The following is a 9,735-nucleotide window of genomic DNA, read 5'->3' on the forward strand; positions in this document are numbered from 1 at the left end:
ACTCCGCGAAAATCCGAAGCGCGTAGGCGGCGGATCGACATGGTGGCGCAGAGGCGGCGAGAGTGGGCGGCCGACAGAGTGTGGAGAGAGCGCCTTCTTTTATAGCGAGCGCCGGCCGCGGCGCGCGCGCGAACCTTTCCCGCACGCTGGAGCGCCAAAACCAGCGCGCGCGAACCTTTCCCGTGTGCTGGAGCGTCAAAATTAGGGCGGCGGCACGATGTTAAACGCGTACAGTCATGAAAATGGGTTGGTCCGTTGGGCGCACTGCCGACCCAAAACTAAAAGAGGACGGACGGTGGGCGGGCGGCCGACCCAAACGGACAAAAACGCCGTCCGTTTGGGTCAGCCCGTTGGAGTTGCTCTTACGACACGAGATTTTGTTGAAACAAAAGAGAAAGCGTCTGGACAAGTGATTGCCAGCGTTGGTTGGTGCTATTCATCGTGAGCAAAGAGAGGGAGAGGCAAAGTCAAGCATACATGAAGACGTGGTGGAGTTTGGATCTCTATGACCTCGTGTATTTGGAAAGGCTGCTAGATGGATTTCCTCATTGGTTCTCTTTGCTTGGTACACGTACAGATCATGTACGGGATGACAGCGGTTGCATGCTGCAGTTGATAAAGACGCGGAGTCACAGGTTCAGATGGAGATTGACTGGTTCGATCAGTTACGTGTAATCAAGTGTTGCATCAGGACGAGGATGGTATTTTCACATCATATGACCATGAAGTTGGGGGAAACAGAGAACTTTGGTAATGGCATTTGTGGGTGAATAATCTGCTGAAGCAACGATGCTTGATGGTGTAGCGGGATGCCAAGTCAATAAAGATGGACCATCTGCGGCGGATGGCGGCGTGCGTATAAGGCTTGGAGGAGTCTGGAGCATGTCGTGGTAGGGATCATGCAAACACATGGCGTCAAGCAATGCACGGAGATGTGCGGGTGGACAAGACGCGGGGTGAAGTATGGTTGCAGCCGGATAGTTTCGGCTGAATCGGACTGGACTGTCTAACGGACCGACATGGATGTTGGTCAAAGCAGAAGACGGCGGTGATTTCAGCGACGACGACGTAGGAGCGTGATGCTGATGGTGGCCGACTTCTGGAGCGTGGAAACACGTGGTGCAGGCCCGAGGGCTTGTGCGGCTTCGACAGACTATGGCGCAGGGTTGATTCAAGACAATGCACATGAGAGCTTGGAGTCGACAGGGTGCGGGAGGGTGGCACGTACAACCACCATGGAGTCATGTTGAAGGTGGAGTTGGAGTCTGATGGATGACTACACTCTGTGCTGATGGAGGGGCTACGGCGTAAATGCATGGAGAGTCGAAGCCTATTTCAGCGGGATAGTGAGAGACACGTGGATCGGACTGGGTACCAGTGGTCTGATGGAGATGTGATACTCGGCATTGGTCGGTGATGATCGGTGGTTCTCTGCAGTGGCGGTTGAGGCAGTGTGGGCTAGCTACCCGGGAGACTCGACCAGGACAGCAGAGGCTCGACGCGGTGATAGCGGCGAGGCGTGCGTTAAGCACGGGACACAGCGACATGCCAATGCACTAGCGGTCAGACGTGTGGTCAGACAAATTATGCAGGAGGTGCTGAAGTAGTGTTGACGAGTACCAGATTCAACTTGGTGACTGGGTCTATCGGTGCCGGTTGATGGACAGGAGTTGACCATGGAGAATCTGAGGAAGTGGCGGAGAGTCTGAAATTGTCAAAAAGCTGAGAGAGTACATGGCCGTATATTTTGTGGTGTTCAGTGCACATGACAAAGTGCGGATGACAAGTACAGAAGGATCCGGAGTGCTATAGATGTGGGACATGTCAGAGACTATCCGGGAAAAGGGTGAGACAACTGCGAATTTGACTCAGGGTGACACATGACGACGATGAAATTCCTTCAAGTTTCAGACATGCGGTCAAAAAAGGAGCGGTGATGTTGAGTTCGGGTAACTCTTATGTGTGACATCCAATATGTGAGTTTTTCATTTTCACGCAGACAGTGGTCGGTGTGTGATAGTGTTGAACGGATTATCCGAAAGTTGGGAGCACAAAGTAGAGTAATGATAAACTTAATTTTGCTCGAGTGTTGACTGTTAAGAAGACGAGAAGGGACTACAGTTGCAGGTGGAGTCACATGGAGTCTGGGAGTAGCAGCGGTGCTCATGACGTATCTCAAGTCCAATGTACATGGAGGTTTGACGCACGGACGAATTTAAGATGGTCGAGAATATTCGCCAAGGTGGAGTTTGTTAGAATTGTGCCGAATATTATTATACAAGGTAGGTTACAGTTGGACTTGGTTTGGGACTGTGTGTAGACAGGGTAGGAGTCGTGTCCAAGTAGGACACTTGTATCCTAGGCCTCTCATATATAGCGGGGGTAGACACACGATGTAACCTATGTCAACATAATAGCACGGGCACGCGGGGGAGCCGGCGGCGTGTGCCGGCGCCCGGGCGACGCAGGGTGCGGTATTGTAGCAGTGTCATGGGGAGGAGTACCCGTAGTCAGGCCCTGGGGACGTAGCCATGATGGTGAACCTCGTTAACAAATCTCGGTGTCGTGCTGGTGTGATTGCTTGGTTCTCGGTAGATTGACGGTATGCCTCGGATTTATTCTAATAAATACAGATAAAAGATGGAAAATATTTTTAAAAGTTAAAAATATATATAATGGTCTAAAGGTATTTAAACATTTCATATGTAAAAGACCAAAAAAGTGGAAGGCAACTTGGGCCACAAAGGGGGGGGGGGGGATTGGAGTATCCCATGGCCAGCGCCCTGAAGGGGGACTTTTCCCCTTTGGTGGCCGCTCTCTCCTCTTCCAATCTATATATACTAGAAATTTTGCTCTATTGTTCATGCAAGTTTTGAAGCCTCCTCTACTTTTTTTAGTTCTAGTTCTAGTTGATTTGATAATGTAATGCAGCAAGCAAATGCTTCAAAATGATGCATGCCTTGTTGTGCTTGCAGTTACCCTCATCAACAACCCCAAGCCACATGTGCTCTGGTTGAACCAGGCATCCGTCAACGCCTGGTACATCGCTGGACTCCCGCTCCACAATACAACGATCGCTGTTTTTTCCGTCATCGGTGTGTGTAACATCAAGATGGAGATTGTTCAGCCATACATTCACCGTTGCATTGTACTTGCTACGTTGATGGACACTTGGTTTTGTTAACCATGAACGACTAGGTAAGTAATGACTGCATGGCAAGGAGCGGGGGGAGCGGGGGCATGGGCCCCCCTAGCCCACCTCACGACACGACATCACATTATATCTCATTAATAATTGTTTTACATTGTAGTACATACATCATATATTCATCATTTGTATCCTATAATCACACACACATAATATATTAGGACCTTATTTGCTATAAAATATTTTTTTATGATTATATCGTTGGAGTGACTTTCATGAGATGTACTATATACCCACATGAAAGTACTTTTCACTCTATTATGATCGCTACATGATCAGGGGCGGAGCTCTGTAGGGGCTAAACTGGGCCATGGACCGCCCAGGATTTTGACCAAAAAAATTTATATAGGCATCTCCCAAGCCCACTAGCCCAGCCCACGTGCATCCTCTCGCTTTCTCTCAGAGACTCATGCACAGAGCAGCCGCAGAGAGGCAGGCAGCGCTAGGAATCCCTAATCCCCAATTCCCAAACTATCCCACAGTCGGCGAACCGACGGCGTCTATCCTCTCTCGCCGGAATCCCTGTATCTCACATCCACGGTTGAGCCCCTTGCTTTCCTCCCTTCCCCCGACTCTTTGCACCTGCTCACAGATGACATCTGCTCGCGCTCGGCCACACCGTTGTTCTACTGGCCTGCAGCTTGCCGAACCACTCCTAGCGGCTGGCGCATGAGCAGATCACTGGATGAGCTCTCCTAGTCTCCAGTCTCCTACTGTCCTCCAAGAGTAGAGCAACTGTCAGAAGCAAGAGGTAATTCCCCATTTTATCACTTTTGTTCAGTTCTTTACATCTACTCATGAGTCATGAACTCATCTATTTTCAGTGTCCAGTGTTTATAAGAAACAGATTTTATCCATATGGAATTCCACGTGCACAGAATCCTATTGACTGTTGAGTGTCCAGTGGAATTTCTAACCATTAGTGCCAACTATTCATCTGTTTTGAGTGTCGAGTGTTGAACTGTTGATAAGAAATAGTTGTGTCCATTTGATAAGAAAGTGAATAGGCTGATCTTGTACAAATTGCAACACAGGTAATCATGGGCAAGGAAAATCAATCTCAGAGAAGAATTGATTTGGTTTTTAAAAGGAAAAGAGATGACATAACTCGAGTTCAGGAAGACCAGATATTGCCGTTGCTTGAATTGGAACAACATAACCAAAACCAGTACGAATAGGTTCGAACAAATGAAGCTGTTACATTCCAAAGTATTGAGTTCTTGCAGCGAGACCCTGGAAGATGAGAATCTTGCCAATAATCTGTTAGTTCATATAGAGGGTGGAATTCTAGAGAACTACAACCATGAAGATGTCCTTGCAGATTCTAGAAGCAAGGGTGACCGGAGAGTTGATTTGTAGTATGTGAGTAAGTCACATGTCTAATGTCTCAAAGCTTTTGTATTAGCTAACTTAATAGTGGTTCAGGGTTAAAATGTATTTTGCTGTATATATATATACATACTGCTTGCTCCATCCGGTAATCATACTGATGCTTATGATTCAGAATTTCAAAAAAAAATATGCTCTTGTTTAGTTTGGCCCACCCAGCATTTTCTTTCAAGCTCCGCCACTAACATGATGCCTCCTCTCGTCGTCTTGTTTTGCTGCCATGTCATCAAGTTGAGCCTCCTGCTCCTGCGGTCGGTTATTCCTTTCGCTGAAAGTTTAGAGAGTTTTGCATCAGGTAGTGTGCAGCTCGCTGCTGCAGTGTTTAGGTTGTGATGAACTGACGAAGCGGAGCTGTTAGCACTATGGGTTTATAAGTGAAGCATGCAGCTAGCACAACACTGTGTGGTCTGCATTCGATTTATCAGGGGCCATCTCAGTAGCAGTATTTGCTGCCATATGGCCTGTTGTAGTATAGTATAATATAAGAGGCAAATAACATCACAATGTGCATGTCCATTTTTTTAAGTTAACAAAATCAACCAAATCGTGACTTTCATTTTTCTGTAAAATGTAGCAGATCAACAGCCAACAACCACCTCCAATCCAAGCCAGCAACCGCATGGCAAATGTGGTGATGAGCAACCTAAAAACAAAGAATGTCTAGTCTAGATAAAATGAGTGCCAGCATTGGCATCGAACATATGGAAGCGAGCGTGGCTGACACCATGCGGATCGTGTCCCGGCGCATGGTCCGGCCGTCGCACGGTGCCATGCCGGTGCCGCTGTCGGAGGACATCCACCTCACGCCGTGGGACCTCTGCTGCATCGGCATGGAGTATATCCAGAGGGGGATACTCCTGCCCAAGCCTACCGCCGGAGGTGAGATGAGCTGCCTCGTCGACAAACTCGCACCCTCCCTTGCGCGCGCCCTGGGACGGTTCTACCACCTCGCCGGCCGGCTCGCCGTCGAGGAGCACAGCGACAGGACGATCACCGTCCCGCTGCGCTGCACCGGGGAAGGCGCCGAGCTCGTCCACGCGGCGGCGCCCAGCGTGGCCGTTGCAGACATTGTCGGCTCGGTGTACACCCCATCGTCGGTGGTCTGGGGATTCTTCCCGTTGAACGGGCTGCGTGGCGCGGACGCGGCCAGCGTGTCGAGAAGGCTTCTTCACCTTCTCCGCAGCGAGCGTCAAGAAGCTCAAGGCGAGGGCGAACAACGAGATGGCCGGCGGCGCCACCATCTCCTCGCTCCAGGCCCTGCTCGCGCACCTCTGGCGGGCAGTATCCCGCGCCCGGCGCCTCCCGCCGGGGCAGGAGACGTTATGCGCTGTGACCGTCGGGTGCCGGGGGAGCATGCGCGGCATCCCGGCGGACTACGTGGCAAACGCCATTGAGATCCGCGTAGCCGGCTGCACCATCGGCGAGATTCTGGACAACGGACTGGGCTGGACGGCGTGGCAGCTGAACCGCGTCGTGGGATCGTTCGACGAGGCGGCCGTGCAGGAGTGGCTGGATCGCTGGCCCCGGGAGCCCACGATTTTTTCCCACCGGAACTCGTCGTTTTCTTCAGGTGGCGCGCAGTGGCGGAGCTAGCACAAGATCTCAGGGGGGGCCAAACAAGAAATACACATCTTTAGGGGGGCCAAATAACTAAACTCTTCTTAATCTAAGCCTCTAAAAAATGTTCCCTTCAGTAATTAGGCTACGGCTGGGGGGGCAGTGGCCACCCCAGAGCTGCACGTAGCTCCGCCACTGGTGGCGCGGCGCTGGCGATATCGAGCTCGCCGCGGTTCGACGTGTTCGGGAACGACTTCGGGTGGGGGAAGCCGGTGGGCGTGCGGAGCGGCTCCGGGGACAAGATGAACGGGAAGGTGACGGTGTTCGAGGGGCCGGAGCGGGAAGGGAGCATGTCGCTGGAGGTGTGCTTGGCGCCCGAAGCGCTGGAGAGGCTCGTCGCCGACCACGAGTTCATGGACGCCGTGTCCGTACCCGTGCCGCGGGCGTGATCAGCTCACAAGAATTTACCTTTCCACAGCGCATGTCGTGCTACTTGGTTCAGGCTGTGTTAATTCAGAATTTAGACCAGAGCATGTTTCATGCATGAATTCAGGTTATGTTAAAGTTGAAGTAAGTAATTCAGGAGCACTTTCCAACTCATTTCGTGTGAAGCCAGCGAAAGATGGACATATTTCATGTTGCATTTTCAAAGATGAAATGCATGTGGTGCACTTTTAACCAGGTCCAAACCTTCAGAGTTTCAGAGTGTTGCACGACACTGAAGCAGAAAGAGATGGTGGCAAGTCAAAATCTTTCTTTTAAAGAGAGTGGTTTTTTTGCACCTATGCAAGAAAACATATCAAACATTTTGAAAAAAATCTGAAACTTTATGAGAATGATCATCAACAAATGTTAGAGAGGCTTGCAAATTTTCGTGGTCAAATGCCATCCGAGGAGCTCTATACAAAAAAAGACAAAATTACTCAAAATGTACGTGCACTGTTTGACCAAAATTTGTAATTTCATCTTTTTTTGTATAGAGCTCCTGGGATGTCATTTGACCATCAAACTTGGCAAGCCTCTCTAACATTTGTTGATGATCATTTCCATAAAGTTTCAGATTTTTTGAAATGTTTTGATATGTTTTCTTGCGTGGGTGCATCGAGGGTGGGTTCAGCCACTACTTTTCCTTTTTGAAAAGGAGGATGTACCCCCGGCCTCTGCATCTAGGCGATGCATGCAGTCATTTTATTAATTATTCACAAAGCCCTTATAAGGTAATACATCAGTAAGTCTGAAACCATCATCTTGGCAACACCTGTCGCTACTCCTATCCCCGTGATGAAGGGGTGCAGAATGTCCGAGCCTAATACCAAACCGACATCGCACCAATATCTAACATCTAATGCCGGATGTCCCATCCAAGCCACAATACTTGAACTGGGTTACACACCGACCCGGCACATTTTCAATAGGCACCACACACACACACACGCTGCAAGGGCCGTCACTTCATCCATCGATCCCATCCCCATATCAGATACTGACGTATTGACCTTTCCAAGCCTCTCTGTCATCGACGCCACCACAACGCCAGACAACGTCGTCCTCCTGCGCGAGTTCATCGCCACCCATCGGGTTTGGTACCGATGGAAGTAAGTTTTGATAGGGTTTGGTACGGATGGAAGTGAATTAAGAGTTGGACCTGTTACTGACATGATACAGCTACTAAAACTTAAATGGCTTGCCTCCTATTACTTGCTTAGGCTAGCTGTATTATCATTTAGGCCGGGGTAATTCTCCATTTCTAAAAAAAGCTGTATTCTCATTTGAATTTCGTTAAGAAAAAACGACTATATATATAGATACAGCCTCATACCCCAACAAGAATATATACCCACGATCCAGATTCCCTCGTGGAGAATAAAATGGAACTCAAATGGCGCAGGGTATTCAGCTTCATGAGCAAAGCAGCCTTCAGGACCCCTGCACTCTTAGCAAGATGATTGGTATACATGCGTTCAAGACGCAGTGCAAACACGGAGTGCAGAGTTTCGTTTGTGTTCCTCTGGAATGAGCTGCCGCCTTCTTTGTGTTCCTCTTAGGAATGTTGCGTTGAGTCAGAGTATGTACATAATCACGGCCAGTGCATCTTTCCGCAAGAGTTGTAAGAAATATGCGTTACAAGCAAACCAAAACCGCCGGCACTTGCAAGTTGCCACGTATGAATTACATATCAGGTGAACTGAGATAACCGTTACTGGCTACTGCAGTCTGCAGGGACCATACTAAGATTATACTGCCCGAAGTACTTATTTGGCCTCCGGAAACTATGCCAGCCAGTTTCTGAACAAGAGAATCATATACGAACGACATAGGTACGGAGCCTCTCAGAGCAGACGAAGCAGTGTGGAAAGTAGAAGGCCAGCACGAACCCCACCACGAATCCGACAGCCGCTCCGATGCTCGACTGGTCATTGATTCGTATAGGCCTCCATCTCTTCCTAGAGCATTCACCCAACGGTGAATCACAAAGCCCTTGGTTACCATCAAAGTATGAAGCCGGAAACACTGCTAGCAAACGAGGAATAGGCCCTGATAACAAGTTCTCCGCAACATTGAACGTAGTTAACCGAGTAAGCAAATCAAATTAGGGTGGAATTTGACCGCTGAGTTGGTTATGCTCAAGGTGATGAGATTCAGATATATCATATTTGAGATACTCTGCGGAATTGATCCAGAAAAGCTATTGTACGAAAGATCCAAAGACGTCAGCTGCTGCAGCTGCCATGAAATGTCGGTAGGAACTGGTCCTGAAAAACTGTTATTCGATAGGTCCAGTCCCGTCATGCTTGAACAATATTGAAGGCCCTGAGGAAATGGGCCTTCAAGTCCTAGACTGCCGAGTCGCAGAGAGAGAACCCTATTCTCGTCGGGGTGCCAGCACTCCACACCAGTAAATTGGCATATGAAACCGTCGTTTTCATGTTCAAAATTCCATGTGGATTCGAGTACACCGACGGTATCAATCACCGATTGTTGTACAAACTTGAGGCACTGGATATCATGTTCAAAACCAAAACACAACGATGAGCTGCTCAAGAGGAAAAACAAAAGGAGGAGCTTGGTATCATCCGCCATCACAAACATGTGTAAGAATCTTGCAGCTTGTCAATTCCAGCGTCACCTGATCAAAACTTGTGTAAGAATACTTGAACACTCTACTTGAAAAAAGAAGAAATAGACAACATTGCGTGCTTCAGAAAACTCACCGGCCGGTTGATCCAGGCAAATCAGAAGCCACCATCTGCAGTACATGAACGGGTGCAGCCCTTTTAAAAGCGAGAATCCCTCCACTGGAGCATAGCCTTTTCTTCTGCCAAACTCTGAAGTCTTATTGACTTGGAAGGATTTGCCACAAATATAAAGGGAAGAAAGAATTATACTTCATCAGTCCACACTCACCACCCAGAGAAAAATACTACTCCCTCCGGTCCGAATTACTTATCTTGGATTTGTCTAGATACGGATGTATCTAGACTCATTTTAGTGCTAGATACCTCCGTATCTAGACAAATTCAAGACAAGTAATTTGGAACGGAGGGAGTAGTGCATAACTTGTGAAACTGATGTCACCAAAT

The 9,735-nt window shown here is 48.7% G+C and overlaps 2 pseudogenes; one reads left to right on the forward strand and one right to left on the reverse strand.

The window, feature by feature from the left end:
- Nucleotides 1-5,322: 5,322 nt before the first annotated feature.
- Nucleotides 5,323-6,603, forward strand: LOC125547065 (annotated as a pseudogene).
- Nucleotides 6,604-8,691: 2,088 nt separating this feature from the next.
- Nucleotides 8,692-9,235, reverse strand: LOC125545540 (annotated as a pseudogene).
- Nucleotides 9,236-9,735: the final 500 nt, after the last annotated feature.

The sequence above is a fragment of the Triticum urartu genome, chromosome 3, assembly GCF_003073215.2.
Source record: "Triticum urartu cultivar G1812 chromosome 3, Tu2.1, whole genome shotgun sequence".
Lineage (NCBI taxonomy): Eukaryota > Viridiplantae > Streptophyta > Magnoliopsida > Poales > Poaceae > Triticum > Triticum urartu.